At 45.5% G+C, this 26010-nt stretch overlaps 1 protein-coding gene across 9 annotated transcripts in view; it reads left to right on the top strand.

Annotated features, from left to right (window-relative positions):
* The window catches only part of Bach2 (BTB domain and CNC homolog 2), a 353635-nt gene that overhangs the window by 198492 nt on the left and 129133 nt on the right, over window positions 1–26010 (top strand). The window contains exon 1 of one of the 9 annotated variants that reach the window (XM_052176185.1): window positions 3840–3978. The exons of the other annotated variants lie outside the window; for them this stretch is intronic. The gene's annotated coding sequence lies outside the window, so the exon portion shown is untranslated. Of the gene's footprint in view, window positions 1–3839; window positions 3979–26010 lie in introns of those variants that run through there. 9 annotated transcript variants of the gene reach the window in all.

Genomic DNA, 26010 nt, shown 5'->3' on the forward strand with positions numbered 1-26010 from the left:
CTACTCCTGTACCGATGTATTCAAGGTTATTCTCTACTTTCTCTTCTATTAGATTTACTGTATCCAGTAAATCTCATATCTTATCTTAAGGTCTTTGATCCACTTAGACTTGAGTTTTGTGCAGGGTGTTAGACGTGAGTCTGTTTGCCTTCTTCTACATACAGACATCCAGTTAGACCAGCACCAGTTGTTGAAGATGCTTCCTTTTTCCCATTATATGGTTTTGCCTTCTTTGTCAAAACTCAAGTGTCTGTGGGTGTGTGGGCTTATTTCAGTGTCTTCGATTCTATTCCATTGATCAACTTGTCTATACCATTACCATGCAGTTTGAAGTACATTGCTCAAATTATTATTGCTTTGAAGTACAGCTCGAGATCAGGGATGTTGACATGTGTGTTTTAGGAATAATCTGTAAGCTGTGATATAATTGCTCTCAGGAGTGAGGTCTAAACTAACTAACCCTGTGGACCTGTATATTTAGCCTTTGTGGTCATTGGGGACCATCACACAATTTTGGAGCCAGTTGTGTTGGTAGTTTTTTCGAAAACTGTTTGATTTGATCGTTTATAATAGACTCAGATCACAATTATATTCTATTAGTGGAACCATAAAATTATTCTTTTTGCCTGCGTGCTAGTAGTTCAGGGGAAGTGATGTTGCCAGCTTGGGAATGCATGTTGATATATAAGCCACAACCTCCAGAGGCTTTGCCCTGAGTCTCCAAATAAGCTGAGCTGTAGCGCATTGTCAAGTTCCCTACCAAGTAATAGCCTTAGCCGCCTAAATGCTCTATCAGTTTACTCCAAGTCTCCAAGCGGCTGAGTGCTAGAGAAGTGGCTTTGTGGCTGCACCTGTCACTAGCGAAATGACACTTCTCACTATTACAGGGGAATTCAGGGTTCCCTTTTGTGGGTTCTTGGTCTCATTAATAAAAAGATTTTAAAATGGACTGGGGGCGAGCAAGATGGCTCAGCAGTTAGAGTAACCTGACGACCACAGTTTGATCCCTGGACCCTGCGTGATGGAAGGGAAGAGCTGAGTTCTCAAAGTTGCCCTCTGACCTCCACACCCATACCATGGCATGCACACACACACACACACACACACACACAAAATAGGACTTTTTAAGAACAGACTCAGAAGGAAGCTCAACGATCATTTTATTAGAGCTTGAGAGAAAAACAACTGGTAGGCAAGCTATAGATCTCAGAAGCTTCTGGCAGGAGGAAGATGGAGAAGAAGAGAGAAAGCCATACCTTTTTAAGATCCACGAAAGCCTCCATGTTCAGCATTGGCATTGCGTGGAGCTGGGGTACAGGGACTATCATAGACAGTGACAGTGTCAAGAGGGTCAGCGGAAACGGTCTCCTGACAACGAGTGGGTCGGTCAGCTGGGAGGAAATTCCCCAAGGTGTAGGGCATCAGATACATGACTCTTTAGAGGCCATTTCATAGCACATGCCTCCCACATTTGTACTTTGCAACCTTTTTTTTTTTTTTTTTTTTGCACATGTGCTCTCTGTTAGATGAAACCCAGGTGGAGAAAAGGCTTCCAATCTTTCTGTGCCAACTGGCTTCATTCATATGTTAATCTGGGTGAAACAATTTTTAGCATATACTCTCCTACAACATTAAGGGCAAAGCGGCAGCTTGTCCTTCTAGGAACCCCCTTGAGCCGATCACAAGAGGTCCTGGTGTCTGCAGCACTGGTGACATAAACCACAGAGAAGGGGTTTGCTGAGCTATGTTCCTGCTCTTCTGCCCCAGGGCAGTGTCTGTAAAGCTCTACAAGTTAGTGGGGTTATTGAAGCCCTTAGTTGTAGGTTGGAAACTATTCGATCTAGATTTTTCCTGTATTCCTTACCTGGTTAACACCAAATCAGATAGCTACATAAGTCCTAGGTATTAACTATTCCAATTTCTAGAACAAGTCAGAATCCCAAAAGAATTGTCTCCTTTTGTAGCAAAGCAGAGGTAACTTTGTATTCCTTCTTGGAAAAAGTAAAATCATGGTTCACTTAGCACCAGATTTGCTCTGAGAAGTATATTGGCCAGTTTTATCCTGTGGGCCTCAGAGCGCACTTACACAACCAGCACACACTGGATAATGTCATCGTCTGTAAGTGGTCTGAATTTTCATAAGATACATGTTATTCTACATAATCTGCAAAGGCACATAAAAGAATAAACACAAATGTTCCCTCTAATGTAGCTACAAAGATACAACTTACCTATGCCAGGTACTTATGTGTGTTCTTCCAAACTGTGTTTGTCCAGTAATTCTGCATTGATAAGCAATGCTCTGCACTGACTGTACTGAAGATCTTGGTGGCGCTTGGAAATAGCAGCACTAATCAGACATCATTTTATAGGACAAAGAGCTTCTCTTTCCTCTTTTCCCGCCAAGTTCTATTACTCAGCTTTTACACAGACACATGTGGACTTCCCAGTATCCTTCCTTATCAGGGGGATGCTTCTGACAAACTCATTCTCAATCCTACATTCAATTAAAAAAAAAAACATATTGCAAAGCCTTTGCAGCTCCTGGAATCATAAAAGAAAGATTTGCTGTGTATAGATAATTTTAGTGTTAGGTCCACTGACGATGACTGGTTACTTTGAAAGTCATACTTAATGCACAATAAGCCAAATTGATGGGTTCAGAGAAGGCTGACTCAGCTAGCTTCCTTTCCCCAGTCCTTAGCCACAATCCAAGCAATACACACTCCAGTAAAACTCTAATTCCATCCAAGTGCCTGACTTCTCTTGTTCTGAACCAACGTTTCCCTTCATCTTTTCCTTCTAGTCCCCCTCCCCTCAAACCTGCCAAAGCATTGTCTGTTCAGAGCACTGGGCTCTGGTGTGCGGCTCTCAAGAATAAGTTCTTACTGCCCTGTGGAGGGAGTTTCCACTTAGGATTGGGGGCGACACCTCACACTTAGCCTGGGTTAAGGAGGTTCTAAAACACAGAAAGAAAGATCAGGTGTGTCTTAAAAGGTTCCTTAAGGCTCCTGAGTAGTACCATCCACATCCCTTACCTTAGAATAGGAAGTATTTAGTAAGCAGCTGCTGGATGCGTCTGGGGATACAAACTGGGTCTTTGCAAATTTTTATCTTTCTCTGTATAAGAATAAAACTTCCTTGAAAGGGGAGTCTTCCTTTCATCCCTGCAGATCCTCTGTGTTCTTTGTGGAATAAGAACTCTATATAGGTTGATGTGAATATTTCTGTGCCAGTCGGGTGGTCAGGGAGCGAATCCTGACATTCAGCTGGGTCTGTTCTACCGTCTGACCCAGCAATCGATGGCACTTAAGTAAATATCCTCAGTTATGTTTGACAGGTGTGGGGACGGGGCAAACAGTAGCTCGATCCTCCCCTGGTGAGGGAGATGCTAATACCGATAATGAGAATTCGGCTCCTTCATTTTCGATTTGGTCGCTCTGTTTCACTGAGTCCCAGCACCTGCTGCTAGGATGTCCACACGGCTAAGCGAGAAACCATCCGATCGCTGGTGACATTACATATGAATCTCTGGTTACATTAGCAGCCGATATTTGTCGTGTGATTTCCAGTGCATGCTAGGAGTGAGTTAGCTTTGTCATTGACGAGGAGATTAACTTTCTCTAACCCAGACTAGTAAAAACTAAATTGTGCCTCACCACATACAAGTCTTGCTTTCACTGTACTCAGACCCTCCCATCTGTCACAGCACAGTCATTTGGTGTCAGATTTGGGGGCGGTGTGGTTGTTTCTCAGTGGTGTATGACCCACTTTTTCATAATACTTAATTTCATGTGTTTTTACAAGTCAGAAGCTGACGAGAGTGGACTAAAGTCCCAGAAGGGTTTTCTGAGCCTTCTCGTCAGCTCTAGAACCACATTATCAGAAGAAGGGCTTTAGCCACCACAGGGTGCGCATTCGCTACCAGAGAGTGATGGGCCGGTTCCTCTAGTTTCTGGATAATGAGCCAGTGCACAGGTAACGATGCCTTTCTCACAGTTGATTTCTTTTGTGTGCCAGTTGCTTTGCTGAACTAGACTTTTGAAAACATTAACCACTACCTGCAGAGCTTCTTCGTTGGGATGGGGAGGGGCTCTGGAGAGTAGACACTTTCATTGATGCTTTGAGACCTCAGTTACTCTTCCTTAAGAATCTGAAGAGGTTAGAATCAAAATAATACCTCTGTTTTCTGTGTACCCCTAGCAGGCATCCTCTCTGGTTGTTGGTTGATTTGGTTTGGTTTTACTGCTGTCATTGTAGCTGTGAGGCATCAGATACCTCACTCCGCTGTGACATCTGGGTGATGGTTAAACCATGGTCAGCTCTGCCTGGGGAATGGCCAACCTCTGGTGAAAGCAGACAGAAAACTACAAGGAAGGGAAGGGCCAATGGGGGTCTGATGTGTCTCGCTAAACACTGACCATTGCAGGCTAAGAGCAGACGGAAGCCAAGTGTGCTACTGGCTCACATTTGACAAAAAAACCATTCCTCAACACCTGTTTTATGACTTTATGCTTCTGACATCACAGCTGTTAACCAGAGGATTCTTTTAAATATCATTGTTTCAAAACAAAATATTGAAGGTATCACCTGTCCTAATGTCACTTAGCCCTGTTCACGGGAGAGTTTTTGGTGAACTTTTATTTACCAGGGTCTTTCTGGTATGCGGCTTATGGCAAAATCATACGCACACGGAACTGCATACCAGCTTAAGACCTGAAGCGTGCCCAGAGATAAGTCAACCTTGTTTTCCATGAAAGTCCTGATACAGAAAAAGAATGAAAGTACAAACAGTGACTGGAAAAAGTGTCACACTTTTAAAGCCACTTTGCATCCCTTGTTAGGACAAACCCTGGGCTGGGTTTTTACATTCGTGAGGCTGTGCGGTAGGTGGAGCAGTGTGGGAGGTTCAGAAAGAGTAGCGGTTAGAATAAGATTTTCCATTTATTGCCCTTTGTGCTTGGCTAAAAATAAGATTCATACAAATCAGCATGTGTAGTGCAAGCAGAATCATTCTGTTAATTCTGATGACTGGCCTGCCCACATCTTTGCATCTGTCTGATAAGTGGTCCATTAGGAAATAAATGTCTCTGTTTAAATAGCAAAGGCAGCCTAGGTCTTTTTTCTATTTGTCTACCCATGGTAGTCTGTCACTTTTCCTCTTCTAAAGGAAGAAAGTCATAATTCACACATACACAAATTGGTGATGGGTGGCGAGGTCCTTGACTATGTCTGAAGAGTACTGACCTCATTTAAAAGGTCATTTTACGGTGTCTGTCTTCAAGGCTTATCGCTAGGAAGTTATTTCTTAATGACCTCATACAATAGTGAGGAGAGGGTCACTTAGCTGTGTTGGAAAGCGGATGAGAACATGAACTAATGCACACCTGTCCTGGAGCACGCTCCCTCAACACAGATGTTGGAGGAGCAGTTGACCAAGTAAAAACTCCCCTTCCTCTGGCTTCAGAGCCTCCTGCAACCACAGTAAGTGATAACGTCTCCCTTTGTGGCTAGACGAAAGACCAAAGAGAAGCGTCTGCAGTGTTCACAGGGAAATTTGTACCTCACTGATCCCAGAGTTGGTGCTGTCCCATTCCACCGACTGAAGAGCGGTGGCATTTCCAGAGGAGTGTCTACAAGCGCACTGAGCCTTTCGGTTTGATGCCGTCCATGAAGTAGATGAGTCAAGATGCCCTCTCCGTGAGGCATCCTTCAAAGGCAGTCATTCGGAAGCCTCAGCGAGGAGAGCGGCAAACCGCACTCCTCTCACTGTGACGGTCCTCCTGTGCTGTGGCTGAAGCAGGAGCAAGGGAGGGAGCCGACAGGCCCCTGCACAAAGCTTAGCCAGGAGACCTGTGGACCGGAGCCCGTCTGCTTCTCCTCCAAGGCCTGGGCATCTTTATCTGGAAATGGGAAAAGGCGCAGGACCTGCCCCATCGGGTGCCTGTGGGATTTGATGAGGTAATGATGTAAGCTACAGAGCCAGAGCTGTGCGCTGTGAGCTATCCTGGTGCTGCTTCTCATTCAGACTCCCTTATCTTGAAGGCGTGCTGGGGCATGTCGGGGCATCTGAGGTGCTCCCGTATGTTTAGAGTAGAAACTTTAGGATTTAATACACAAAGGCTCAACCTCTGGTTCTGCATTCCTCATGTAGAAGGTGGGGGCATTTATAGAGCAGTTTCTCTCCTTTTTTTTCAATTTTCTTTCTTTCTTTTAAGAGCCTACGAATGCTGCCTGTCAGGCTATTTCCCTTTGTAATGACATGGACACGGTGTGCCCTCCTTCCTTTGTAGATTAGCATGGAACATATTAGGTTATTTTTATCCTCACCCTGTGCTTTTCATTTAAACACGGATATTTCAGTTCTCACATCTGTGCGTGTTGGTTGTAGTACCTGCTGGTGTACATTAGGAAAGTGGCTGCACTAATGTTGTAATCAAGCAAGCTTTTAAATATTTCAGGTAGGAACTAGCAAAATTTCAAGAGCAATTAGCTTCCATTGTAGTTTTGCTCTCTAGTGAAAACAGTGCATATGCAATGCTGGGTGCCAATCCATCATTAGGATGACCACCGCCAACAGGCAGAAGGCACTTGGCCTTGAGTTCATTTTCATTGGTTCTTGTTAATTATTTTCTGTTTCATGTATACTTGCCCATCTCTGCCTTGTTCTTCCCAACAAGGTTTTCTATTACAAATATGTTAATTATTTCATAATATAAGGGTATCACTATAAGCAGCACAGAACTCATGGTTACCCCTGCGAAGCCTTGGGGTTGGACAGTAGGAGTTCAGACCAGACTTTGCTTCAGCCTCCTCTGTGACCTTCTGTGATGCTGGTTCTCATTTATCAAATTAAAAGAGAAATTATGACAGTGCCTTGACTTTGCCTCACCTGGGACTCGACGAAAGTGATGAATGAGAGCAATAAGCTCAGAAATGACAGCGCTGCGCAGGAGCAGCGGCGGTTTGCTGCGAGCACTGAGTGCGGTTTGCCAGCTTGCGTGTCTTTCAAGCACAGAATCCCTTTCCCTGTTCATTCTGCCATCCTGGGTACCAAGGCTGATCGTAGCATGCATATTAAGATCAGCAGACTTTCTGGGTTTTAGTGTTAGTACCTGAAGACAGACATTCCTCCATTAAGGACCAAGATGCTTTGCATTTTCTTACAGCCATCTCCCATCTCCCACACCGTGTCCAGACTGTGCTTTGTATGTTTTTTTTTTCTTTTAAGAAAAATGGAAGAATCCCTTTCCTCAGAGCAAATCCTTCAGGTGGCTTTGAGAGTTCCTGGCATTCCAGCACATGTGTGCACGGGCACACATGCACACTCTGGCACATACAGACGCACACGTGCACACATAGGCACATATGCACCCTCACACGCACACACTGGCACACATACACACACAGGCACACACTGGTGCATGCATGCACACACTAGCACACACATGCACACAGGTACACACTGGTGCACACATGCACACACTGGCACACACATGCACAGACGTGCACACATAGGCACATATGCACACATGCACACACATGTGCACATGCGCACACATGCACACCATTATCTTTGCCAGCCTCACTGCACTTTGCCACTGAAGCTTCTGTGAGAATTAGAGATTGGAGAAGGTGATAAATTAGACTCTGGCTGTGATTTCCTACCTCGCCTTTGGGAGGGATGACAACGACTCTGAAATTCATCCCGTTGATACGCTCTACTTCTTTGTACGTAACAGTGCTTTTAACCTGTCCTTCATGTGCAATTTGAAGGTGGTGGCCAGGCTGGGCCCATTATTCCTTTGGTTGAATAATATAAAGAATTTGCAATGGAGATTTAGTCTAATGATGTATTTTAAGTGCATGTCCTCATTCGTAGTTTAGTGCTCTCAGTCATGAAATGCTTTGGAGTTTATGGCTAATGGATAAATGCTCAGAAAAACTGAAATTTTCAATAAGATTGACATTTGGAGTACAAAATATAAATCTAATGAGAGCATTTCAACCAAGGCTTGTAATTAGGGTTGAATAGAGTAAATTTATACATGCTCACCGCAGAAGGGCACGGCGGAAGGGGAAATCGCATGCTCTGCTGTGAAGGAGCGAGGAAGGCCAATGTATCAGTGTCAGGCCGTGACACCAGAGTATAAATGACACTGTCACCAAGTGCTGCACGGGCTACCAAGGGAATTCCACTCGAGTAAATTACATTACTTAGACAGACCTGAAGGCATTGGGCTGGAATGAGAGCAGAAAAAGGAGAAAGCTGTCAGCACAAAACAGAAGATGTGGCTGGGTAGCCAACTGCAGGGCGCACGCCACTGGCTGTGTGGGACCTGGAAGGGTTAATGTTCTGTCCTGTTGTTAGCTTGTAGACATGACAGACATGTACAATTGGCCATGGGGAATGAGTAGAAGTTGATTTTCATGATCTGGTCAGTGTTGGGTTTCCCTTATTATGTTGGCATCTTATTTTCTCTCTTGTGAGAATCTGCCCCCTGCCCCCTCGGTAATACTGTTCACCTCATTTCCAGCCCCACTGTCATACAAACAGATGGTAGCTATGACCGGATGGAAGATGTCTGTAATCCCAGCTATGGAGAGACTGAGGCAAGAGGGTTGCCAAAGAACTTGTTTTCTCACACTGCGTCCTCTTGTCCCCTTGCAGTAAGGTCGGACTTTGTGGGTTGATCTGTCACCGCGTTTCTGGGCAGGGATTGGGGGAAGAGAGTAAACATCGTTGATGACGCCATTGCCCCTCCACACTTACTGCACATGCGCTGGTCTCCTTTTGTCTGGTTGGAGTCTGGATGGCAGTCCTTGAAGAAGCCAATCACAGGGGCTCTGGAATCAGTCACTCACTCCTTGGCTAGGAAGGAAATGTGTCCCAGAAAGAGTAGCCTGAAACATCAGGGTGGCTTTCTCGGCCATGTGTTACACCTTGTCCTTCCTGAAGCAGCCTCTTGGGGGACAAGCTGCATGGAGAACATGGGCTCTGCAGGTTTTCTCCACACAGCTTGAGTGGCAGCTGTCTCACCATCTTCCCAACACAGGGCACAGTAGACATCAGAGGTAGTCCTCAGGTTTGAGTTTCAGTCTTTCCAAAATAACGCTGTTATCAGAGGTAGACTCTCATCTGTGTTCTGTAGCTATACTTATATAGACTTTATTTGTTTAATCATGGGACCTATTAAGGCCACCTTACTTGGAAAACTAGGTGTGAGGGCAGGAAGAAGAGAAGCCAATAAAATAAGAAGTATTTTCTCTTGTATTCAAGTATACCCACCTTTAAATTATTTCAAGGAACTCTGGTGCAGCTCAGAGCTAGAATGCTTACATAAGACACACAAGGCCCTAGATTCCATCCCCACTAGGTATGGGTGTGGGTGTCAGTCTGTGATTCTGAAGTGACATCTGTGTAAAAGCTTCACCCGGTATACCATGTGAAGCCTGGGCTTACAACTGTTCGGGAAGTCAGCCTCGCCTGCACCGGCGTGTCCCTGTCTCCACTGAATTCACTTGTGTGTTCCTTCCATCCACAACATCAGTAGGGGAATTGTATGTGTGTCTTGGTGTTTACTACAAAAATACTACATGACTTTTTCCTGGCTTCTTGCTGACAGCCTGCTATCAAACTACAACTCTGAGCTCTGGTGAGCTGAACCCTGGTGAAAGAGCTTTGACAGCAACTAAAATGTGTTTAGCTTCTCCTCATTCTGAAGAGCCTCCTTTGTTCCATCTGCCCTACCCGTGTCTGACTGTTCTCTCTTCTTCTTCTTGCATCAAAATTGGAAAGGGAGCAGGGGGAGCTCCTAAGGAGGAATAGGTCTGTGGAGGATTGTGAATACTCATTCAGAAACTATTCTTAGTTCCCAGAAATAGAATGAATCTGGGCTTTGCGCCCTGCTGAAGCTCCTGTTACCGATCCCACTACCTGCCACCCGATTCTGTTTTCCCCAAGGAACCCTGGTGTTTTCTCCCTAATATTCTGAATGGACTGGCTTCTGAGTCAGGCACATCTTACAAGGCAGTGAGTCCTGTTGCCGTGATCGTTCACTGAATCCTCAGCTGTCCTCGGAAGACTGCATTAGCAGCGCTTTCTATAGACCTGGATTCACCATCAGAAGTCAGCCTGTTCACGTCGGCACCTTACCCACAGTGTCATGCCGGTGTTGGCCCCTGACACCTGCTACCTTGCACTGCTGTGTTCCTGGGTTCCCACTGCTGCAGATGAGAAGAAGAATGCAAACAACAGAGTCCCATAGCCATGTTGCAGTGGACAGCGAAGTCATTGTTCAGGGGTGACATAGGATGCAAACATTTAAACAATAAGCCCTCTTGTGAGACGTGGTGAACTATGAGCTGCAGGCACTGTGAAGTTCTCTGTCTCAGGGAAGGCAGTTACTGCATGGGGTCCCACGCCTGTTACCTTCTTAACAGCCCTCTAGGAAAGTCACGTGCCTCACTATAGCATCCACGCAATTTCTGTTCTAAGGAACGCGAAAGTGCATTCCTTTATAGAAAGCACACACTATAATTTATAGAAATCACAGTGCTCCATTGAATTGCAGCCCCCCTCCCCTCCTTACCTGAAGTGGAAACTCCATCTGTTTGGCAAAAGCCTTCTCTCTTTGAAATTTCTTTTTTACAGTGTGTGTGTGTGTGTGTGTGTGTGCTGTGCACACACATGCACATGTCACTGAACATGTGTAGAGAGGTCAGAAGACAACCTGCAGGAGTCAGTTCTGTCCATCTCCCAGGTAGGTCATTGGGGCTGGCAGTAGGCCCCTTATTGAGCATCTTGCCCACCCATCTTCTTTCTCTGAATAATATTTGTTTCTTCCAAGTGACAAAAGATCCTTTAGGATGCTTAGATTCATAATGAGGCTCTAGGGCTTGATAATACTCTGGACACCCTGTCACTTCTGGAGCGTGGGAAAGGAGTCCTGCTTTGAATTTATTTTATCTTAGTGTGAACTCATTTTTATTTAATTTTTTAATTTTGTTTTTGCATTGAGCCTTTAAGGGAGACTTGGGATATAGACGTATACCCTTGTTAACTCACACCCACACCAGTATCTCTGGCAGAACCCTGGAATTGTCTCAGTTCTGATGCTGAGATTATGACTTTCCATGATGGTGGATATGCAGCGCATAAGTTGAGTGTGGCCAGAGGTGTTCTGTCACAGTATTAAATGTAGGATTAAACTATTGAAATTGCCAACTTAATGTGTTTGCAGATCAGCGTATACAGCAGCATTGCAGAGTCCTCCTAATTGAAGAAATGTTTCATCTCTTTCTCTGTTGACAGGAAAGATCGCCTCCTGATAATTGCTTTGCTTAAGTGTCTGATAATATGCCAGGAATGAGCACATTCTGTGTTAGGTCATCTTTAATTATGCATGTACCACCTGTCAGCTCTAAATCAGGATCAGATCAGATCCTTGCAGAGTCACTTTGGGGAGGGTCGGAGAGAAGCCAAGGTGATCTCTTTGAGAACTAACAGAAACAGTAGTAAACACCTCTCCTCACCTGAAAAGCGCCTCGGGGCATGACTCTGGAGGCCCCAGCCACTGGCACATCTGAGAAAATCCGAAATCTCACCCAAGCAAGATAAATTACCCCGGAGACAAATGACAGAGAGCATGGAAGTGCCCCCTCCTCCCGCCCGCCCGCCCGCCCGCCCGCCATCTGTGGCATTTCCTTTTTACTCCTTCTCATCCTTGTAAATGAGCCAGGAGAAGCTCAGACACATTTTTATAAGCTACGTGAGGACAGGAAATATGATAATGATGTTAGATTTCATACATTTGGGGGATTTTTTTTTTCAGTAGTTGGTTGGCTTTTTTTAGAAGGACAAATGTGGGTTGGAAGAAAGGCTTGCTACCCTCTGTCAGCTTTGGGTAGTTTTAGTCTCACTTTTCAGGGCTGTTTGGGACTTTCTGGAGGGATGTTTAGGGTTCTTTACCGAAAGTTCTGCTCTCTCTTCTCAGAGGTGTTTTTCTTTGTTCACCTGTCAGAGGCTTGAAGGCAGAGTGAACACGCGTTTGCGCTTTCCTATAACAGGTGGGCTTGTCTGACTGCAGAGGGGCAGGCGCGCGAGGAAATGACTGAATGTTCTTTGTCCCGCGGTGCAGCTCCAAGCCTGTCTGCTCTCCAAGCTGGGAGGAAAAAAACCTGCTCCTGAGATGGCTTTGCCTTTGACCCACTTTTAGAAAATCCTGAAATGCTCCGAGTCAGACACAGCCGAATAGAGAGGCAGGAAAGTCTACCAGGTCAGCCAGAGAGGGATAAAATTGACCCCGCCCCGCAGAACTTGAGGCCATGAGGCTGAGTACCTCTTCACCACCGTTCAGTGCCTAAGGTGGCGTTCTCTGCTGTGGGTGTGGGCAGCATGCATCCAGGTAGCACAGAGTGGGTCTGAAACTCGCTGTCCAGTCCAGTGTTTGCCATTTAGTGTGCGATTGAGCAAATAAAAGGTTACACAGGACCGTCAGCTCCACAGAGCGCAGTCTTCTTTCAAAAGTGACTGCAGCGTGCCCATCCCTGACAGAAGAAGATCCGAAAGTTAAGTCCAGGAGAACTGTGGGAACGAACCAACAAGTAAAAGCAGTGCCACCATATTTTCTCCTCCCCGCTCACTCGCCTTTGCCAAACCCTTTCCATCTGCCTGGGAAAACCGTGCGCGCTCTCCACCTGCCTGACTCCTATTTTGAATGTTATCTCCTCTAAGAAGCATCTTTGAATTCATTCTTTTATAATCTTATACATGGATATAATGCTCTTTGATCAAAGCCCCCCGGTTAACCCTCTCTTAGTTCCTCCCATCTCCAAATCCCCCCTTCTCCTCAGGTTCCCTCCTCCTTTCATGCTTTTGTGTGCGTATAAGACGCACTGCATTTAATTAGAGGTGAACACGGGTGAGATCATTTGCTTGCACAAGAGCAATCTGCCAGGGCTCATCCTCGGAGGACGATGATTGTCATCTCTCCATAACCTCTAACTTATTACATCTCCTTTGAGAGGGAGGGGCGAGGCCTTGTGAGCCTGTCTGGTATCTATGATGGAGAACTAGCCGGTGGGCCCAGCGTTCTGAGGGTAGCCACGGCTGCTTTGAGTCCACAGGTGCAGTAGCCATGCCCTGTCCCCTAGACAGCACGTACAGTGTTCTTCGCGTCCCCCAACTCTTCCTTTCTTTCTGCTTCCTCTTCCTTGGCGTTCTCTGAGCTTCGGGGGATTGATATAGGTGTCCCATTTAGCTGAGCATTCAACAGTCACTCACTCTCCGCACATCGACCAGTGATGGGTTCCTGCATTAACTTTCACCCATTGCGAATGGAAACTTCTCTGACCAAGGCTTAGAGCAGAGCTAATCTGTGGATATAAACATAAATGTTGGGAGAGCAGTTTGACCCTGTGCCCAATTAGCAAAGTAAGTTCCCCTGCTGGTTCTATGACCACCATAACCGTGGAGTTTAACCAGGTTTGTAGAACTAAGTATGGATCCCTCCTACAGGGAGGTGCTCAAATGCAGTCAGAAAGCAGTTGACTATCCCCATAACCATTACTCCATTGTTGCAATAGTGGGCATATCTTGCCTAGCGTGTTGATGGTATAGTTCACAGGTTCACAGCCAGGCGAGACCGTGGATGGCGCTCCTCCCCTAGCAGCTCTATGCTGGCCAGCAGGCAGGAGGCTTCCAGTTGGTCTCCAGTTGGATTTCTCTATCTTTTGCAATCAAAATGTGTGGTGCCCTCAGCAGTAGGGTAGCATCATCTGATTCTGGTGGGCACCCAAGAGAAATGGCAAGAGCTTGTATTGTTTTGGGGGACCCAGGGATCTTTCTGATCAACAGCTCCGAAGAAAGCACCCCATACCTCCCACTGGGATTTTGTCTAATAACCAATGTCTTAATCAACAAATTTTTTTCTTCCTTCTGGGAAAGCCACGGCCCGTCACCAAGTACCTAACAGACTGCCTGGCTGTTTCAGTGATGCTCATAGTGTTCTATGAAGCATCCGTTATGTAGCTTTCTCTGGAGGGAAAAGAAGGTAGCTTCTTAATTGTGACCAGGAATCTCCAGAGACCAAGCAGTAATGTGTGTGTCCACAGTACTCAGGTCACATACACTAAGGATATTATGACCATACATTAGAGAGGACATCCACACACGTGAGTTGCATGAAGTGTGTAGTGGAGGGATGATGGACTGTCAGCCTGGGGAAAAGAGGGAGCATGGAAGCCACAGTGGCTGTGTTTAAACAGGTGAAGACTTGCTTGAGAGACAGCAGACATGGGCAGTATACAGAGACTTTTGCTTCAAACTATGATTGTTTTGCATGTAAAGCTAGCCTACTCTGGAACCTATGACTTTCTTTGGTAACAGTGGCTCCTGTTTCTAGAAAGAGAGTTATCTTATAGCATTTTTATGGGGATTGAAAATATAATACTAAAAATTACTGCACTGTGGGAGGCACAAATCAGATAACCCTGACTCGGCTAAGATGCAGAGGCTCTGTCCCAGGGAGCCTCCCAGCCAGGAGGGCTGTGGGAAGACACTCCTGATTTGCATGTTGTATCAGTTTGTCTAGTACATATCCATCCAGGAGCTGCAGGCTAGTGTTTGGGATGTGATGGAAGACTGTCTTTCTGGAAGAGAGTGTACCATGTGACAGAAGACGACTCGATCCGATCCCGATGCACATGCCTCCTGGCCCCTTGCTTGATGTGACCAGGAGTGGCTCCTCAGCACTTGAAGCCTCCGTTTCTGTCCAGGAAGATACACGTGCGATTGTTCACCTCTCGGGAGTTGCCTTGAGGGTGAATGAGAGTGAAGGAGCCACCTCAGAACCGACCTGTCGCCGGTACAGTGGGCAGAACTCCTGCTTGCAGGCTGCTGTGGTCTAGACGATGAAACAGAATGTCATGTAGAAAAGTCCCCAGCTTGGAGATGGAGCCTGCATAAGACCCTAGTCCAGCCCTCCGCCCTACAGAAAAAGAACAAGAGGCTCCCAGCTGTACACCTGCTGCAGAGTAGGTTCCTGGGAGCGTTGGCTCCTTCTCTGCTGGGAGCTAAGGAGCTGGTGGAGTCCTCCCAGCATTCCCTGGGACCTGCATGTGAACTGCAGTGTGCAGCCTCCCTGCTGCTGCCCGTCATCTCAGCCTAGCGCTGACCACTTCTCTTTCCCATCCTCCCTCCCTCTCTACTTCCGTCTGATCCTGATCTGTCTTTCTTCATTTTTCTGACTTCTCTCCTGGCCTTATCTTCTTTCCATGTAAGATTTTGTTGATGAGGGCTGGAGAGATGACTCAGTGGTTAAGAGCACCGGCTGCTCTCCCAGAGGTCCTGAGTTCAATTCCCAGCAACCACATGGTGGCTCACAACCCTCTGTAATGGGGTCTGGTGCCCCCTTCTGGTGTACCTGAAGAGAGCAATGTTGGTGTACTCATATGTATAAAATAGTAAATAAATGTTTTTTAAAAAATTCTTTTTTTCCCAGAAATTATCTTCATTAATTTTATTTTATTTTATTACAAGTAATTTTTTATTCGATATATTTTTTATTTACATTCAAATGATTTCCCCTTTTCTGGCCCCCCACTCCCCAAAAGTCACATAAGCCCCCTTCCCTGCCCCTGATCTCCCATCCACCCCTTCCCACTTCCCTGTTCTGATTTTGTTCAATACTGCTTCACTGAGTCTTTCCAGAACAAGGGGCCACTCCTCCGTTCTTCTTGTACCTCATTTGATGTGTGGATTATGTTTTGGGTATTCCAATTTTCTAGGCTAATATCCACTTATTAGTGAGTGCATACCATGATTGATCTTTTGAGACTGGGTTACCTCACTTAGTATGATGATCTCCAGCTGCATCCATTTGTCTAAGAATTTCATGAATTCATTGTTTCTAATGGCTGAATAGTACTCCATTGTGTAGATATACCACATTTTTTGCATCCACTCTTCTGTTGAGGGATACCTGGGTTCTTTCCAGCTTCTGACTATTATAAATAGGGCTGCTATGAACATAGTCGAGCAAGTATCCTTATTACATGCTGGGGAATCCTCTGGGTATATGCCCAGGAGTGGTATAGCAGGATCCTCCGAAAGTGACGTGCCCAGTTTTCTGAGGAACCGCCGGACTGAATTCCAGAGTGGTTGCACCAATTTGCAACCCCACCAGCAGTGGAGTGTTCCTCTTTCTCCACATCCTCGCCAACAAAAAAAAATTTCTGATAAGCCCAACATTTCAAATGATATTCTTAGTAATACTTCTATTCTATAAATTTTCTAAATTGTATGTATAATTAAACCTCGGTCCTCTAGAAGGGCAGCAAGTGCTCTTAACTTCTCCAGTCCCTACATATTTGTCTTTTGTGTGTTTATGTCTGTGTATGTCCTCTCTTTCTGTCTGCCTGTCTCTCTCTGTGTGTGTGTGTGTGTGTGTCCCTCCCTCCCTCCTTCTTCCTCCCCTCCCCCCCTCTGTGGGGTGTTGTAGGTATGCTTGTGGAGGTCAGAGAACAGCTCAGAGGAGGTGGCCCTCTCCTGGCGCTATGCGGGAGCTAGAGCTAAGGTCGCAGGCTCAGCAGCAGGCATCTTTGTACACTGGACCATCCTTAAGCCAACATTTTTAGTCTAAGCAAGAGGTTATTTTTGTAGCTTTGGAAGGAGGGAAGGAGATGAATCTTTTCATGTTCCTCTAGACTTCCTTCAGTTCTTTTTCTTTCTTCCTGTGTTGACATTTTCCCCTTCTCTCGTCCCCTCAGCCTACAATCATTAACTTGCCAGACACTCGATTGTCTTCATGACGTTGCTGAAGTTAGGAGTGTGTCATTCACAGAGAGCCTAACCCATATATTAACTCAGGCACAGCAAATTGCTAAGTACATGCCTGTAAGTGAAGAGCTTCAGAATGACAATCCAGACACTCCTGTTGGAAGGGGGTGACTTAAACAGACTGTCAGTGGACAAGGGGTGAGTGTCAGCCACAGAACTGAGCTGGCGCAGAGCACTGCCCTCTGCACACACACGGGTGCCCCAGCTAAAGTGCAGAGCATTTCCCAGGACTTGATGGCAAGGTCCCGACTAACAGGAAGCCAATGGGCTCCTGACAGCCTCCACTTGTTCAGTCCTTGGCCCCTACTTGAGCATCCACACCACAGTTCATGACTCTTCCTATTCCCACCAGACCCTTCTTCCTCCCAGAGTCTAGTTCAGTAAATGCCAGTGTAGATACAAAAGATGACACCTGCATTAGATACAGTGCCCCGTGGATACGTGAGACCAGATCCACATGTGCAGTCCAAGTTTTGAGGAGCGTCAGTGCACGTGGAAATGGGAGCAGCATCTGGTGGAAATCCTGAAGATTTCCACGCTCGGGTGCAAGAGAAGCCACACATTCTATAGAGCTTCTGTGGATACGCAGCACTCCAAAGCTTTATTTACTAGTCTGTGTTACATTTTATTTAAGAATGTTACTTTAAATTTGCAATCATTCCTAAACTCTGAATCAGAGGGTGGTATTAGTTCCCAGAAAGAAGACAGCAATCTATTTTCCCAACTCTTGGAACATAATGTTCCTTTGGGGGCCAGTGACCTGATGGGAAAACTATGGCTCTAGGTTCTGGGGTCATTATCCACATCTTATGACTCAGTGTCCTCCAAACCTGTTTGAACACCTCTGTGAGTGGTGAAGGAGAGATTCCTGCCTTCTGTATAACCCTGGGCCTTCCCAACAACTTTGTGAGGTGAGTGGTCTGGAAAAACTCACAGAAAACAAGGTTGCTGAACATATGACGAATCTTACTACAGAATGTAAAGACGTTAGCTTTGTGCTTCTCAGAACATTAATGTGTTTGTAAAAAGCTTTATGGGACACTTGAGGTCAGTTGCTGTGTGCAGTTTAGTCAACTGCCAAATCTATGTAAAAGAGGCTTTCATTTGGCCTCTTTGAAAGAGAACTGCTAATTTGTCCCAAAATGTTCTAACCTTTGTCTTATTCACAGGTATTCTTTAGTTTGGGTTTTTGTTGTTTGGTTTTTTTGTTTGTTTGTTTGATTGATTGTTTGTGTTTCCTAAGCTGACGCAAAGGCACCTAAGCTCTCCGTTGCCACTCTGCCATTTTCCCAGTATGCTGCACTGGCCTTAAATAGTCACCACGATGCCTACAAAGGGCTTTCAGAGTTCAGCCCCCTCCTTCTTGCAGAGGACTCAGACAGATTCAAATAGCTGTGCGGTGGCTGCAGATGGCGGGTTCAGCGCGTGTGGGGCTGTGGGCATATTCGGTAGAGATAGCAACGTTTAAGAAAGAACAATAAGGCACCCCTGCTGTTGTCTTAGCATGCATATCCTTGCCTCTGTCTTGTGTTCTGTTTTCTATTCCAGGGCCCTTGAGGGCAGGGTCTTTCTGGTTGTGCACTGTGTTCTGGGGTGCCTTAGCAAATCGATGCTTAAACAAATACTTTCTGTACCAGGCTTAACTTTTATCTTAAAAATATTATAACAGTTTTTAATGTATTTAGTTTCATAGAAAAGTGGAAGCCTGGATACTTTGCAATATGTTTTTTAACTCTTGGCGGGGGAAATGCTAAGTCATGAAAAGTTCTCAATCAGTGTAGAAAAAATAAAGTGATTTTATTTATGCTTCTAAACATGAATGAAGAATTTTCAAAGAACCTTGGAGATTACTTGCTTAGATTCTCTTGTGTAGCCCTAGTACCATGAACTATGCCTGACATGTAAAAGATGCTCAATAGGTATTTGTTGAGTGTTGGAGAGATGGCTCAGAAGGCAAAGGTGCGTTCAGCCTCAGTCCGCACCTAATAGAAGGAAAGTATTGACTCCCTCAAGTTGCCCTCTGACCTTCACTTACCAAGACATATGTGTATAAAATGTAATGATAAATTTTTAAAGGTGTGTTTATTGGATGACTGAGTAAACAGATACTGAGCTTCTCCTGTGTGCTAAGTACCATGTTAAATTGTGGAGACCCCAATAATAAATAATGGTTTTGCATACCTACCCTGGTACTTCCTCCCTACCCAAGAATCAGTGCAGGAGACTAGTGACCCCTCTAGACATCCTCATTCAGTGTGAGGAGACAATGAAGATAATGCAGAACTTGTATTTTTATCATGTGAGTGTTGTTAACCAAACATCATGGTGTTCACTTATAATCCCATAAGGAAGTAGAAGACTGAGGCAGAAAGGTTGCAAGTTCAAGACCAGCCTTGGCTATATAGCAAGACCATGTTTCAAAAGTCCTGCGGCTGTGGAGATATCTCAGTGTAAGGGGACCCGCCTCCCTATTACAAAACCCTGCGTTTGATCCTCAGCACTGCCTAAAGAAAGGAAAAAATGTTGTGTCCCTGAAACAAGAAGAAACAAAGAATCAGCTGTTGTCATTCTACTCTTACTCCTGTCTTACTAACCTTTGTTCCAAGTTGTTTCATATTCTGGGCAAAAGGGGATCGTGCTAAAGGTAGCATAGGAAAGCTACACCTGAAACTTCCAGGCATAGGAATTCCCACATAAGTTAGTCAGCTCCGTTCTCTAGATGAACGGAGCTAATAGAATGAATAGATCTTACAGCGGGGTTTATTAGATCAGCTTACACAATGTGAACTGAATAATCCAAAATTGACCATATGCATGCTGGGAGGGCACTTGTACAGGAAACTAACACGATGGGACTGAGCTGGGACAAACGCATGGTCAGGAGGGGAGGGCAACAGTCAGATACTTTAGTCTTTGGAGTAAACGTAGAGCTCAGCCCTCCCTCTGTCTGTCAGCCCTTCCCTCTGGCTGGACTACTGTTCTGAGTTTCTCTCTGCAGCCTGTGGTGTGATAGCTTCACTCCCTGGCTGTTCTCACACACCAACTCTTTGCCCTCGCCGTTCAACCACCTGGCACACTTGGCAGGGTGCCTCTCCCTCCTGGACGGCCTTCCCCGGCGGCCCCCTTGCAGACAGACCATCTACAATGTGACCATTTAGCCCCTAACCCTGTGCTTATGCTCATTCTTAGTAGATCGCACAGGCTCCCTTAATACAGACGTGTTCTTATTCTCTGGTGATCTCTCCCCGGCCACCACTGCAACCATCTCTCAGTCTATCAGTCTGTTGGAAGTAAGTGTGTGTGTGTGTGTGTGTGTGTGTGTGTGTGTGTGTGTAATATCTCTCCTGAACTCTGGTGTGCAGAGTGTGTACCTGTCACATAAGTGGCATACAGCAGAGTATGTAAATTCCATGTGGTTGAACAAAAGAGATGACCATGGCTCCACAGTGACCGCATGCTTGGCTGTCCCCTGCCCACCTTGCATTGTCCCTCATAGCAGCCACTGCATCACCATCATGATGGTGGGCATTGCCTCATCCCTGTCCTCCTGGCATCCACCTCCCCTGCCTCCACCTGCTCCATGTGCCACCGCAGTGGGATCGGTAGAAATGTCATTTTGATCACATCATTTGCTGTCATTAGTGACTCCTTGCCCTAGTGTGGAGGACACTCCCGTCTCCCTCTCTGCCTCTTAAGAGTCACACACAGTCCCATTAAACTCCACCGATGACTCTGCCCCCCCTCCCCCACTCCCCCACCCCCACCCCCCACCCCCGTCCCTGTTGCCCATCGATGAGCACCGCCTTTCTGGAGTGGCCTGCCCTTCGTCCCTCGCTTGTTCAAATCCCCCTAGATGGTTTGCCACAGCCTCACACTGTTCTCACCCCCGGCATCCACCGTGACCGTCCGTCCCAGGCCTGGGGGGCGTGCACACAAAGCACACGTGTTTGGGAGACATTGCCATAACCTACCTGTTCTTTGGAACCTACCTAAGTCTGGTTTAATTTCTCAAGAAAACACTTGGCTTGTAAAATTCGGATTATTCTACCTCATGCATTTTGACATATAATCATATATCGCCTTATGTGGTTATATAAGCATTTCCCATGCACGTGGCCTGTTTTCACTGCGGATCCCTGGCTGTTTGATACCAGCATTATCAGCTACTCTTTGCTGCCTAACAAAATACATCCAGACTCTGTGGCTTAGAACAAAGGCTATTTATTATTTTTTATGGCTTCCATGGTTCATTGGACAGTTCTGGTTTGCACAACCTTCAGCTGAGCCGAATAATCCAGGATATGGGGCAGGTAAGCAGTGACCCACGGCTCTGCCACCGTTTTGGTGTTTAAAAACAAAACAAAACAAACAAAGACGTACTGGAACATAGCCACAGCACATTGTCTATGGAGCCTTTACCTTGTGACAGCAGAGGCAAGTCAGTGTAGTGGAGATGACCACAAGGCCTGCAGCCTAACATGAACACCGTTTGCTCCCTTAAGTAATGTTTACTAAAAAAGAAAATATTGCCGAGCTCTGCACTGGGGCAGCCGGATGGGAAGGGCCTTACCTGCGACGGCTTGTCTTTCTCTGTGGTCTCTCAGTTCCAGGAGACTAGCCTGGTTATGTGTATATGGCAAATCAAGAGAGCGCAGGTGCCTAGTGTGCACATACCTTCAAGTCTGCTTCCATCACATCCTCTAGGATCCTTGGTAAAAGTAAGTTCCGTGGCCGAGTCCACAGTCAGGGTTGGGGCACCGCCCTCCGGCTGGGAGTATTGTATCTGTTTTAGGAAGCAGTCCACAAAGCTGAACCTTTCCCAGCCGGCATGCCTCGCCACCTCAGCCCTCAGTTCCCACGGTGAAAGAAATGGCGGGCCCACCAATCATTCTCGCAGAATTGAATTGAAAACGCACACAGGGCTCAGAAATAGAGTACTTTGCCTCACAATAGCAAATCCTGGGTTGGGTTCCTCATATCATTAGAAACATGTATGTACACATGACGGTGTGGAGCCCGGAAGCAGCCCTGGGTGCCTGAGGTCCTGAGTGGATGTGTTCTTGATAGGAACATGTCAAGGACCCTAACCAGTGGCCTTTGGCAAAACCTTCCCTTCTGGCCGGTGTGTGCATGTTGATAGTGTGTGCAGAAAATTTCCTTGACATTGGGCCTCCCCAGATGTTTAGAGGCCTGAAGACTGTTTCCCTACAAAGACTGGTGCTACCCAGATTATCTAAACCTGTTTCCACCATCCAGCTGTATAGCATAAACCCTGCCTCCTTGCTTCTCTGTGTGTGATAACTCCACTTCTCTGTTTAGCTGTACATAATAATCAGGAATCTCTGCCCAACTTTATAGAAAGACATGGTGAGCTGCCAGGGTGTTTCCATTTTCCATCAGAGGGCCCAGAATACCGGGAAACGGCGTTTATCAGTGTCCATGTGTCTGCCTGTCTGTCTTTTGTTCGTTCCCTCACCGTCCCCGTCAGAGCCATCCCTGGAAATGTGCTAGCACGGCCTGGATGGGTAGAGAGAAGGGTACAGGAGTAGTGTTGTTTAATGCATGTACTATGTACCAGGGACAGTCATAGGCTACAGATGTGGTGATGGGCAGGGCACCTGGTCCCACCTCCCAAACACCTGCAGCCTGACTCAGCTTGGTGTCTGTGTCATCCAGGTGTGAAATGAGATTTCTCCAGGATCCTTTAAAGGAATCCCTCGGGAAGGAGGCTTAGCATTTAGCTATATTATCCATCTGTCCATGATGATGTGTGGTGGCTGATTGTCAACTTGATTAGATTAGTAAACACATAAGAGATTAGTAAAGTGGCCTCAGCCTGTATCTTTGAAGATGTTTGCAGAGATGGACCGTGAAGACTCTGACCTAATCAGTGGTTTAGTCCACTGAGACATTCTAAGTTTGAAGAGATTAATGGCAGTTTCTGGCTTGTGAGAGGAAGCAGTCACGTAGGGAATGCTCTATGGGACTATCTTACCCTGGTCCCTTTCTGAATTCTTTCTCTGTTTTCTGTATGCTTGGTGTAAGCTGTACTACTATGGCCCTCTCCGCCATGATGAACTAGAACTTCTGAAGCTAAAATAAACCTTAACTGCTTTAAGTCGTATCTGTCAGGCATTTTGTTTCAGCTACAAGTAACTAATCCAGTTTGCCATATTCATCCTCCCCCTACCTCACACAGTTATCTGAATGTTTCAGATCCTGTGTCTTGAGGCTTTTACTTGCCTTACACAATTCTGCCAGTAGCTCAGAAGTCTGATTCACTAGATGGGGTCCCTCAGGTTTCCCTTGTGGTGGAAACGCTCAGCACTGTGCTTTCATATCAGTATGTGCCTGCCTTCCTCGCCCTGCGGATGCAGTGTTGGTCTTCTCCGCATGTCTGGTAAGATGCTACCCGTCTGATGAAACAGGCTCAGGCACCACTCCCCTGCTTGTTCTTCCTGAAGACTCTTTTTTGCTCTGCAGTCACACGCCTCAGAGTTTGGAGTGCAGTTCATATCGGGTGTAGCACTACACTACTCTTGCTGTTCGACTTATCCTAACTTGTCTCTTATGCATTGTACTGGGTTTACATTGCAGGCCAGGTCATGTTTCACTGTAACTTCCTTCTGAATTCCTTGAACAAGGGAGACTTCTAGTAAAGTCGTGGCGTCGTTGCTGAGGCTAAAGCTCAGGACATGGGAAGCAAGCATGTTACTGCCGATCTGTACCCCAGCGCCATCTTATGAATAATGGACAACTGGTGTTTACATAGCATGATTGCCGTTCCTAAACCTGTCTTATTTCTAAGAGTTCATTGAGTTAAATGTATTTCATATTCATTAATAAAGAAAAAGTTACTGCATATAAGCTGTCAACTATATATATCATATCTGAAACTGTGTTTCCTAGAATCACTAGAATATAGAACATTAAGTCTAATTCAGATGAATGTAGGTGACTCTTAATATATTCAGAAAACATCAAAATATACATGTCATTAAAATCTCAAAACAGCTGTGGAAGAGAGGTTAGTATAGTATCCTCATCTTACAAAGAAAAAAGTTTAACTTAAAAGAGACTATAATACTTATACAGAATTAAGCAAATGTATTTGCTTAAATTAACAAATTATAATTTATATATTTAATATATACATACCCAAAGTGTAGGAGTCCAGTCTTATGGTTGAGACATAGCTTCCTTTCTAAAATCACCTGTGGGTACCAAACCTCAGCTCTAAGACTGGTATCAAGATGAACCTTGTTTATGTAGTAATATGCACATCAACTGGACCTTAGGTTTGTTTTCCTGGCTGTGCATCCAGGTATTAGCTGTATAGCATAATGTGATGTGATATTGCATGCAGCTCAAGAGAGATTAGAATGATTATTGGGTACATATGTTTTCCAGGAGGGGAGTGTAATTAGGCAGATTCTCACACCCTCATCAAGAGGTTTCCCACCATCATTAATCTCAAAATAATAGAAGGCTTTCTACATCCAGCATTGCTCTTAAGTCAATAGTTGCTTGAGGACTTCTAGACTCATCCACTAGAGTGGACATTAGGAAACAAAGCCTTGTGTTAAGTTTGGATTTTTGTTTTTCTTTAAAAAGGAATATGCACACCTAGGCTTATGTAACTATTAGACTGATGTTTCAAGGACAGGTCTGCACACCACTAGTTTTTTTTGTTTTGTTTTGTTTTACATAGTTTGCTGGGTAAAAGAAGAGGCTTTTGAGTCAAGGAGACTCCCCAAACTGCAGGATCTAGAATGTGCAGATATCTGGAAGAAGCAATGTAAAGAAGAAAAGGTCTGATTTAGCTTCTGGCTGTGGTGATTTCCTACATAGTCGTAGATTTCATTGATGCAGGGATAACACAGTGCATCGTGGTAATGCAACAGCATGTAACAGAGACGTCCTACCTCACAGCAGTCAGGAAGTGAGAGTGGAGACAGGATGCAGGAGTAAGAGACAGCACCTAAGAGCACACCTGCAGTGATCCACTTCTTCCTGCAGGTCCCATCTTCTACAGTCTCCTGACCTCCCAAAATAGTGCCACTGTTGGGACCCAGACCCTTACGGTCATAATTACTTTTCTGTCACTGTGCTATGATACCATGACCAGGGCAACTGACAGAAGAAACAGTTTATTGAGGGTTTTCATTTTCAGATAGTGAGCCCATGGCCATCATGGAGGGGAGCATGGCAACAGGCAGGCATGCATAGTGCTGGGGAGAGAGAGAGAGAGAGAGAGAGAGAGAGAGAGAGAGAGAGAGAGAGAACATGGTGTGGGCTTTTGAAACCTCCCAACTCTATGCCTCCAGTGACACATGTCCTCTAACAAAGCCACAACTTCCAGTCTTTCCAAAACAAGCCCAACGACCTGAGGCCAAGCATTCAAATGTATGAGCCTGAGGGTCCTTCTTGTTCAAACCACTACCCACACCTTCTTCCAAAAGAAAACTAATGGTGGTGGCACACACCTTTAATCCCAGCACTTGGGAAGGCAGAGGCAGGAGGATTTCTGAGTTCAAGGCCAGCCTGGTCTACAGAGGGAGTTCCAGGATAGCCAGGCTGTACAGAGAAACCCTGTCTCAAAAAAACAAAAAACAAACAAACAAACAAAAAAACAAAAAAAACCAGACAACTTTTGAACCAGTTTATATATATTCTATGGCTTTACCACTGTTTGCTGTGATATAGGTAGTTTGAACCTAAGTTATAATAGACCTCATGAGATTTAGCTAACTAGTCCTTGTATAAGATACATGTCCTTTATGGCCTTTATGTCTTGTAGATCATGTTGATGACAGATTCTGGGTCACTTTCTTTTTGCAATGTTTTTTTCATTTATTCTTTGATAACTTCATATAAATCTTTATAACCAATCAAAATCCTGCTTGCCACTCACTTCAGAATTCTCAAATACTCCTCCCTTCAACCTCATGTTCTTTGTTTGAATGTTTTAATGTTTTATTGGGTTTTTTGAAGGATTTTATACACTGGATTATCTTCACCCTCCCTTCCCCAACTCTTCCTGCATCCAGCCCCACCCCCCTCTTCCCACCGACTTTGTGTCCTTTTTCCCCCACCAAGGCCAATTTGTGCTGCTCAAATATTCTTGTATATGTGGCCTTCCACTGGACCACATATCAGTTCAACTTGTC

Source organism: Apodemus sylvaticus, chromosome 3 (assembly GCF_947179515.1).
Source record: "Apodemus sylvaticus chromosome 3, mApoSyl1.1, whole genome shotgun sequence".
NCBI classification, from domain to species: Eukaryota; Metazoa; Chordata; class Mammalia; order Rodentia; family Muridae; genus Apodemus; species Apodemus sylvaticus.